Source organism: Loxodonta africana, chromosome 3 (genome assembly GCF_030014295.1).
Source record: "Loxodonta africana isolate mLoxAfr1 chromosome 3, mLoxAfr1.hap2, whole genome shotgun sequence".
Lineage (NCBI taxonomy): Eukaryota > Metazoa > Chordata > Mammalia > Proboscidea > Elephantidae > Loxodonta > Loxodonta africana.
In genome coordinates, this window is record NC_087344.1 from 76,033,680 (window position 1) to 76,044,229 (window position 10,550).

The 10,550-nt window shown below is 43.3% G+C and overlaps 1 non-coding gene across 1 annotated transcript; it reads right to left on the reverse strand.

The window, feature by feature from the left end:
- Positions 1-10,270: 10,270 nt before the first annotated feature.
- Positions 10,271-10,343, reverse strand: TRNAM-CAU (transfer RNA methionine (anticodon CAU)). Its single transcript has one exon. It is a non-coding gene; the product is annotated as a tRNA-Met (tRNA).
- Between the last annotated feature and the right edge of the window lie 207 nt (positions 10,344-10,550).

Here is a 10,550-nt window from a genome sequence, read left to right on the forward strand (position 1 = left end):
CTTTCCTTCCTTCCTCCCTTCCTGCCTCCTTCCACCCTTCCTTCCTTTCTTATTTCCTTCAAATTTTTGGTATTTTCTTGGCTATTCTTGGATCTTTACACCTCCATATGAATTTGGAATCAGTTTGCCTAGCTCTTTGAAAACTTTTGTTAGGTTTTTTATTGGAACGTTTTGAAATAATAGATTTATTTACAGGTTAACTGACATCATTACTACATTGGACATTCCCTTCCATGAACAAAGCATGTATTTCCATTTATTTAGGTCTTCTTCTACATGAAATTTTTTTTCTAGTTTTCTGAGAAAACATTTCGCACATCTTTTATTATATATATTCCTATGTACCTTGTAATTTTTGTTGCTATTAGAAATGGTATCTTTTTGACTATATTTTCTTGCTTATTGGTATCCTAATAAGCATTCAATAAGAATGTTACTAATTTATGTAGTATTATCACTAATAAACCCCAGAATCGTGAGTACGGTCTGTGAGTTCCATGTGGCCATTGTAATGAATTCTCAAACCCAGTAGAGAAGTAGAGTGCCCTGGGAGGGACAGATGGTGTCAGAATCGGTAAAGGGTTGGAAGGTAGAGGTCTGTTTGACCTCAGCCTCATAGCAATCAGCCTTGGGCTGTAGATATTGACAATGATTCTCCTTCCGCCTTGTGAAGTTAGAGGAGGTCAGATGCCTCCACCCTGCCATTTTTTCAGCTGGTGTCACAAACAGGATTCCTTGCAGTGGCTCCAGATTCACAGAAGCCTAGGACTTCACAAGAGAAAGTATGAAGGGATATGGTAAGTAAAACTTTCAATTCTTGGGGGTTACTTTGGTTATGGTTATCTGTAATGGCTGAAAGGAAAGTAAGAGATGTTATGCTGCAGCTGAGGGGAGAAAAAGCCTCATCTGGAGTGGCCTGGGGCAAAAGCCAAGTTGATTAAACAAGATGATTGATAGGGGGCCAGGGTCTATCCGTTCCTTCCAGACAGAAGCCCAAGACCATACACATGAATGGGAGGATAGTCAAGGGATGGAGAAGATGAAACTGAAATGTTTTTTTAAAAGATTATATGTTTACTTGAATATACTATGGATATTGAATGTTTCTCCTACCTATTGTTGTAAAGCAGACCTAAATGTACGATATAAATGAATATGGGGTATTGTAGATAACAGAGAGCGTTTAATGGGTACCTTCAGCCAATACTTGATTGGATATGCTAAAAATGGAACTAGGATTTGCCGGAAAGAAACACAGGTTTTTGGCCTGAATGCAGTAAGTAGCCCTGTGTATAGAGTGTTGGGGGCTTAGGTCGAAAACCTGTGCCCCACCCAGACTGCTGAGAGAACAGGAGATTTACATTTGAAGAAAGGGCCTGCAGAAAAAAAATGTTTTGCTTTTTGAATTTCCAGCAAGTGGTTTGCCTTTTGGTGCACCAAGGAAAGAAAAGTCAGTGCACATCAGAATAACCCCCTTCCAGAACTGGAAGTTAAAAGGAGCCAGTGAGTAGACAGCCTGGTATGCTCACTTGTGGCAACCACTTGGGCCCACTCAATGAGTGGAAGTGGGGGAGGTGCAGCAATGAAGAGACAGGTTGAGTTTGGACATATTCCATTGGGGCCTGTTGACCCAGCACTCGCAGACTAGGGATGAGAGAGAGAGAAGGAGCCGTCCAATCTGAAGTGCTGGGAGCTATATGGACTTCTGGTACCCACTGACCTAGCCCACAGGGACTAGGGATGAGCTGATCAGAACTCAACCAAATGAAGAGAAAGAGATGTTTGACATTGTGAGGTGGTATAAAAAAAAAAAAAAGGTATAGACTGCTGCAATTTGATGGCTTGCTCTGGACTAGACTTTGCATACGGATGCAGGTGGTCAGAGTTCCACCCGGAACAGAAGATTCTGAGACCAAGGAACGTGCTTGTCTCCTTAGAGTACTGGTTTGTTAGGGATGGGCAATTTCAACATTGGCTGTCTAAAACGGGGAGATAAAGGCATGAAGTGGCTGGTTTACACACTTCTGTGAGTGTGCTTATATTAAATGAGGGGACAAGGGAGGACCCCCACTGAATAGATTCCTCTCTTCCTGATGGGTCTGGGGAAGAAAGGGTGGGGGAAGATATTGATAGGATTATATGATTCAGTCGTGCGTGTTGATTGTTAACAGGGTTAATCGTGATGGTAAAAACTGTAATTGTAGAAGCTGTAACTGTGAATGAGTGCACTAAGGAGGAGGCACTGCTGGACTGGAATACAGTGGCCTAACCTAAAGCTCCTTAAAGGCTTTGCTATACTGGTACCTCATGAGGCTCCGATCAGAGCAAGGGAATAATTTCTCAGTTAAATTTTATTAGAAGCCAGAAAGGGTAAAGATGAGATAACTTTTGGAGGACTTGACGAGATCAAATGGACACCTACAGTAACCTCACCCTGAGGACTGTTTGCCCTATAGAAGAACTAATTGTTAATGACTCTTTTGAACTGGTAAAATATTTGGAAGGGGGAAGTTAATCCTTCAAGTATGAAAGGGCCGATTGCTAGAAGAGCCAGAGAGCAGCCTGTGGTGCAGTGAATTATTTAATATCATCCTTCTAGCCATAATCTTTGTGCTTTCCACACAATAATTGGGTGGAACTATGCAAATAAGGTGCTTGTGTCCCACCAAGGGTATTGGACAACTTGTTAATAATGCTGGTAAGGTGCAGGGGTGGGGCTATGCAAATAAGGTATATGAAACCCTATCGAGGAGACTGGTCAGTTTTGATATCCCACTAGGCTTAAAATGAGCCATCCCAGAGTTGGAAGTGGGGGACCTAACTACCATCAAGAAGAAGAGCGCAGAGCATGTTCTTTGGACCCGGGATCCCTGCACGGAGACCCTCCTAGACCCGGGAGACAGAGAGAGGAGCTGTATCACAGAAGACAGTGACAGCAGCAGTAGCAAGAGTGAGAGGCAGCGGCAGCAGAACCAGCAAACTGACAGGAGATGGTGGTGGGTTTCCTGGCCCAGGGAGCAAGAGAGCTGAGCACCTTCAGGCCAAGGCTTCCTGGCAGAGTGGGGTGCCCCAGGCACTTACTGGCAGAGCTAAAGAGCTTTGTAACACTTGTCTGAGGTGGGCAGAGGCTGGGCTGAGAGGCTGAGGACCAGAGAGAGACCTGCCAACGGGCACAGCTGAGAAGAGGCTGTCCTGATGGAAGAACTGTATCCTGAGTATTTCCTGATCCTGAATTGTAACCTGTTACTTCCCTAATAAACCCCATAATCGTGAGTTTGGTCTGTGCATTCTGTGTGGCCATTGCAACAAATTCTTGAACCCAGCAAAGAATTAGAGTGTGCCCTGGGAGGGTCAGATGGTGTCAGAACTGGTAAAAAGGTTGGAGAGTGGAGGTGTGTCTGACCTCTGCTTCATAGCAATCAGCTTTGGCCTGTTGATGTTGATGATGATTGTCCTTCCCCGCTGTGAGTTAGAGGAGATCAGACACCTCCACTCTGCCATTTTCACACTTTTCATTATTTTATTACATTGGTTAGAAATGCCAGTAAAACTGTGAACAGAGAGCTTTCTTGTCTTGTTTCTGACTTTAATGGGAGTGCTTCCAGGCATCTAGTAAATATCCTCTATCAGGTTGAGGCCCTAGCCTACTAATGCTGATTTGCTAAAAAAAAAAAAAAAAAAAAAAGTTTCATTACACGATTTAAATGCATTTATTAAAGCGATCATATGCTTTTTACCTTGTAATGTATTAAGGTTCAGAATATGGAATTCTTTCCCTGGTGTTATACTATCTTTGCATTCTTGGCTAAACTCTAAACCTGTTGCCATCGAGTCAATCCTGACTCAGTGACCCTACAGGACAGAGTAGAACTGCGCCCATAGGATTTCCAACACTGTAAATCTTAGGGAAGCAGACTGCCACATCCGTCCAGTGGAGTCGCTGGGGGGTTCAAACTGTTGACCTTTTGGTTAGCACCCAAACTGTTTAAGGACTGCACCACCAGGGCTCCTGGCTAAACCCTACTATCTACCTATTTTTATATTTATATATAGTGTAGGTTCTATTTTATCTTTTATTAGTTGTTAGGGGCCCTGGTGGTGCGGTGGTTAAGAGCTATGGCTGTTAACCAAAGGTTGACAGTTCGAATCTACCAGCAACTCCTTGGGAACCCGATGGGGCTGCTCTACTCTGTTCTGTTGGGTCACTATGAGTTGGAATCAACTCCACGGAAACAAGTTTAAGTTAGGATTTTGGCATTTATATTCATAACTGGGCTTCTTACCTCTAAATTGTCCTTGCCTGGGTTTAATGCCAAAGCCCTACTAGTATTACAAGATGAGTTTGATAGCTTTCTCTTTTGTCTATCCTCGGAAATAGTTTATACTAAAGAGGAGTAATGTGTTCTTTGAAGGTCTGGAAAACTCAAGTATAAAACCTATGGTGCATGTTACCCCCTCCCCCCTTTTTTTGCTTTGTTTTGGGCTGGAGAGGAGGGTTGAAAAACTTATTTTTTATGAGAATTGTTTCCCTGGAGCCATTCTACCCTACAGGGACCCATATGGGCCAGGCCTCTTTGGTTCCCTTTAGGAAGCCTGATCTAAAGCTAGTCCTGGAAGACTGATGGGACCCAGGAGACTAAAGGAACCAAGAACTACGGGCTACTTTATTTGGAGACACTACTGGCTTTGGCGCTCTATCATTTGGGGATTATGTATTTAGCATAAAAAAAAGTTCCCATCAAGTCAATTCCAACCCTTAGCGACCCTATAGGACAGAGTAGAACTGCCCCCATAGGGTTTCCAAGGAGTAGCTGGGGGATTTGGACTGCCTACACCTATTGGTTAGCAGCCAAGCTCTTAACCACCATACCACCAAACCAAAAAAAACCAAACCTGTTGCCATCAAGTTGATTCTGACTCATAGAGACCCTATAGGACAGAGTTGAACTGCCCCATAGGGCTTCCAAGGAGCACCTGGTGGATTTAAACTGCCAACCTTTTGGTTAGCAGCTGTAGCACTTAATTACCAGCCACCAGGGTTCCCTTCTGTACCAACAGGGCTCCGTATTTAGTGTAGCAATTATGAAGTCATTACTTTAATTGACCAATAGAGGGCAGTATCAGATCAAGAACAAGTAGATTATAAAATAGCTAATGCTTTGCGGATACTCCTTATTTTTCCCTTTCTGCATTAAGGACACTGATGCTTAGAGAAGCCCAAATCATGTAATCCAACGTGTAGCATATTTGGGATTTTAGCCTAGGTTTGTCTGACTCCAAAATTCATTGTTTCTAATACAGGTGCAATAAATGGTTGCTCTTCTTTTCATTCATTCGTTTATTCAAGAACAACATAGCAGAGTGGCTAGGAATTCAGTCTCTGGTGTTAGAACATTTGGATTAAAATCCTGGCTCCATCACATACTAGCTAGTACTGTAGGTGCTCTGTGTGTTAGTTTCCTCATCCATATGCAGGAATATGAACCAGCTGTGATATGCAGATGACACAGCCTTGCTTGCTGAAAGTGAAGAGGACTTGAAGCACTTACTGGTGAAGATCAAAGACCACAGCCTTCAGTCTGGATTACACCTCAACATAAAGAAAACAAAAATCCTCACGACTGGACCAATGAGCAACATCAAGGTAAATGGAGGACATATTGAAGTTGTCAAGGATTCATTTTACCTGAATCCACAATCAATGCCCATGGAAGCAGCAGTCAAGAAATCAAACAGTGCCTTGCACTGGGCAAATCTGCTGCAAAAAAAAACTCTTGAAAGTGTTAAAAAGCAAAGATGTCACTTTGTGGACTGAGGTGCACCTGACTCAAGCCATGGTATTTTCCATTGCCTCATATGCATGGGAAAGCTGGAAAATGAATAAGGAAGAGCAAAGTAGAATTGATGCCTTTGAGTTATGGTGTTGGTGAAGAATACTGAATATATCATGGACTGCCAGAAGAACAAACAAATTTGTCTTGGAAGAGGTACAGCCAGAATGCTCCTTAGAAGCAAGGATGATGAGACTTCATCTCAAGTATTTTGGACATGTTATCAGGAGAGATCAGTCCCTGAAGAAGGGTATCATGTTTGGTAAAGCAGAGGGTCAGTGAAAAAGGGGAAGATCCTCTATGAGATGGATTGACACAATGGTTGCAACAGTGGGCTCGAACACAGCTATGATTGTGAGGATGGTGCAGGACTGGGTAGAGTTTCTTTCTGTTGTATGTAAGGTCACTGTGAGTCAGATCTGATTCAACAGCACCTAACAACAATATGTGGGGACATTGGGACTGACTTCATAAAATTATGATAAAAATGAAATGTGATGAGTCATGAAAAGCGTTTAGAAGAATGCCTTGCATTTAGTAAGTATTCAATAAGTGCAAGCTATATTGTTATTGTTATTATTAATTCAATCAATATTTATTAAGCAATTACCATGTTCTAATACCACTGTATTAGATACTGGGGATAGAGCAGACACACACACAGAGAGAAATCCCTGCCTTCTAGAGCTTATATTCTAGGGAGGGAGATAGACAATAAACAAAAGAAAAGATTAGAGTATGAAGATAGCCAAAATTAAGCATGGAAGGGGGACAGGGTGTGCTGGGGCTGGAGGAGGACTTGCAATTCCAAGTGGGGCTGTCAGAGGAGGCGTAACTGGTGTGACCAAGGAGGTGAGGGAGCGAGCTGTGTGGATATGTAGAGCTGTGTGGATATGTAAAGCCATGTGGATATCTGGGAGAAGGGCATCTGGGCAGACAGTAGGATAAAGGCCCTGAGATAAGACTGCCACCTGCTGTCTTCAAGGAATAGCAGGGCAGCCAATGTGACCAGAGTGAATGATGGGTAGGTACTGTGAAAAGAGGTCAGAGGTGAGGATGGGGGTGGGGAGCCTACGCTGAAGGGCCACCAGATGTGGGGTGTGAGAGAAAGTGAGGCATCAAGGGTGACTCCAGGGTATTTAGTCTAAGCAACCGGAAGGATGGACTTGTCATTTCCTGAGACCGTGAAGATTTGGTCAGGAGTGTGTCAGGGAGGGGGTGTGAACCAGGAATTTAGCTTTGGACATGTTAGTTATGGATGGCTCTTCGAGAGTGGGATGTTGGATATTCAAGTCTGGACTTTGGGGCCCGGGCTGGAGATGTAAATCTGGCAGCTCTGAGCCGGCCTCACCCACGACCACACAGGGAGACCAGCAGAGCTCTGCCCAGGACTCTGTCCTGTGCTCTTCCCTCAGAACCTCCCACGGAGCCTGCTGCAGGCTCTTTCCCAGCTTCCCTGCACTCCCCAATGGGGTCCCCAATAGAAGGTGCAGCCCTCTGCCCGCCGGAGGCAGAGTGGGCAATACCCACACCCTCTCGCCCCGTTCATGGCGCAGGACCATCATGCCTCAGACCCGCAGCTATTCACAGAAAACAGGAACATGCCAGGAAAACCCCAAACCCCGTTACCGATTAACTGGATCCTGAGCGAGGGCCAAGTGGACAGGCCTCATTTTCTCACCAGAGCTGGTTACAGTTAGGGAGGGCAAACAGATTTTATCTCATGTGCCAACCTCGATTAAGCAGGCTTGGCTCTGGGTAGTGCTGGGTAGACACGGGAGGGAGAAGTGCAGTAATTGATTAGTAATGGCAGCCATGGGGGCAGGATCAGAGAGTGGTTGCTCACGCAGCAGATATTTGTCATTTCTGATTCACGTTCAATTATTTGTGACATTGGACTTTTGCTTAAAAGGACCTGTTGGGACACCATGCAGTGTGGGTCAGTCAGCCAGCTTCCTGAGATTCAGAGATTGAGTGAGAATCTTTCAGCCTTGCTGAATCAAACAGAAAGAGCCCCACAATTCGACACCTGTCACTGTTTCACTCTCCCCATAGCTGTATAATGAGGACCTCTCCGCAGTCCTTTGGGTCAGAGATTCAACTGCATAAACAGAATGCATGGCTCTCTTGATGGTGTGGCCAGCCACCACAGCCCCACAGCTATCTTTCCTTGTGTGTTGGTGACCTCAATTACTGGAAGGCTATGGTCGTTTTTAGCAGAAACATATCTTTCAACTTTAAGAATTGAGTGACCTCCATTACTTGGGATGGAACTTCCTTCCTTGGAGGGTACCTCTTACAGGTACATAACTTACCCTCAGGAAGATTTAGAATTAAGTATAGCATGCTTCCGTACGGATTACACCGCAACATAAAGAAAACGAAAATCCTCCCAACTGGACCAAGAGGCAACACCATGATAAATGGAGAAAAGATTGAAGTTGTCAAGGATTTAATTTTATTTGGATCCGCAATCTACGCCCATGGAAGCAGTAGTCAGGAAATCAAAAGATGTATTCCATTGGGCAAATCTGCTGTAAAAGATCTCTTTAAAGCTTTAAAAAACAAAGATGTAACTTTGAGGACTAAGATGCACCTGACCCAAGCCATGGTATTTTCAATTGCCTCATATGCATGCAATGAGTAAGGAAGAGCTAAGAAGAATTGATGCCTCTGAATTACGGTGTTGGTAAAGAATACTGAATATACCCCGGACTGCCAGAAGAACAAACAAGTCTATCTTGAAAGAAATACAGCTAGAGTGCTCCTTGATAGCAAAGGTGGCTAGACTTCGTCTCACATACTTTGGCCATGTTATCAGGAGGGAACAGTCTCTGGAGAAGGACATCATGCTTGGTAAAGTATAGGGTCAGTGAAAAAGAGGAAGACTCTCAATGAGATGAATTGACACAGTGGCTACAACAATGGGCTGAAGCATAACAACAATTGTGAGGATGGCACAAGACTGGGCAATGTTTTGTTCTGTGTACATAGGGTCGCTGGTTGGAACAGACTCAACGGCACCTAACAACAACATAGCCTGCTAAACCAAGAACTAAAATCTTAATATTTCTGTTTAAAGAAGAAACCTACATACATGTAGCCTTCTATATAAATAGATTTTTAAGAGAACTTCAGGTTCACCATATTTATAAATAGGATTTATTAGATTTATAAGAATGATTTAAATCCTCAGAAAGGTTTTGCTTATATCAGGAAGCCGAGGTTCTGAAAAAGGAAACCAAATCTATTCATCTATAAATGCAATTTTAAATGTTTGAAGATATAAGTTTTTTCAAAGACCCCTTAGCAGCATTTGCTAAAATTGTTAGATTTTCAAATAAGATTTGTAAGCTGAATTTTAAAGGCAAAGAAAGAACTAGTGCTTCGAATTAGTAACTTTAACAAATTGAAACTAGTTGTTCACTTCAAAAGTAAATTTCTAAATAGTCTCTCCTGTGTTCAAAAGCCATTCTTAGGAGACAACCCAAATGTCTGTCATCTGGTGAATGGATAAATAAACTATGGTACATCCACAAAATGGAATACTACTCAGCAAAAAAAAAAAAGAAGGAATAACTGATTCACAGAACCGGAATCTCTAAAATATGCTACGTAAAGGAAGCCACACTCAAAAAGTTTCATTCGCTATGATTCCATGGATCTTAGTCATCTAGTGCTGCTATAACAGAAATACCACAAGTGGACGGCTTTAACAAACAGAAATTTACTCTCTCACAGTCTAGGAGGCTAGAAGTCCGAATTCAGGCACCAGCTCCAGGAGAAGACTTTCTCTCTCTGTTGGCTCTAGAAGGTTCTTTTTTTTTTTTTTTTTAATAAATTTTATTGTGCTTTAAGTGAAAGTTTGCAAATCAAGTCAGTTTGTCACATATAAGCTTATATACACCTTACTACATACTCCCATTTACTTTCCCCCTAATGAGTCAGCCCGCTCCCTTCTTTCAGTCTCTCCTTTCGTGACCGTTTTGCCAGTTTCTAACCCTCTCTACCCTCCCATCTCCCCTCCAGACAGGAGATGCCAATACAGCCTCAAGTGTCCACCTGATACAAGTAGCTCACTCTTCATCAGCATCTCTCTCCAGCCCATCGTCCAGTCCCTTCTATATCTGATGAGTAGTCTTCGGGAATGGTTCCTATCCTGGGCCAACAGAAGGTTTGGGGATCATGACCGCCGGAATTCTTCTAGTCTAGGAGAAGGTTCTTGTCATCAATTTTCACTGGTCTGGGAGCTTCTCCATGCAGGAATCCTGGGTCCAAAGTATGCGCTCTCCTCCTGGAGCTGCTTTCTTGGTGGTATGAGGTCCCCTGCTTGCTTCTCTCTTTTATATTACAAAACAGATTGACTTAAGACACAATCCACTCTTGTAGATTGAGGCCTGCGTCTTTAATATAACTGCTGCTAATCCCGCCTCCACCTGTGCCTTCTCTGAGGCTTGAACTCAGGACCTTCAGATTATGAGGCTGACGCACTACCTACTGCACTAAGAAGGCATAAAATGTTGCTGAAGATCATTCAAAAACGGCTGCAGCAGTGTATCGACAGGGAACTGCCAGAAACTCAGGCTGGTTTCAGAATAGGACGTGGAACCAGGGATATCATTCCTAATGTCAGATTCATCCTGGCTGAAAGCAGAGAATACCAGAAGGATGTTTACCTGTGTTTCATTGACTATGCAAAGGCATTCAACTGTGTGGATT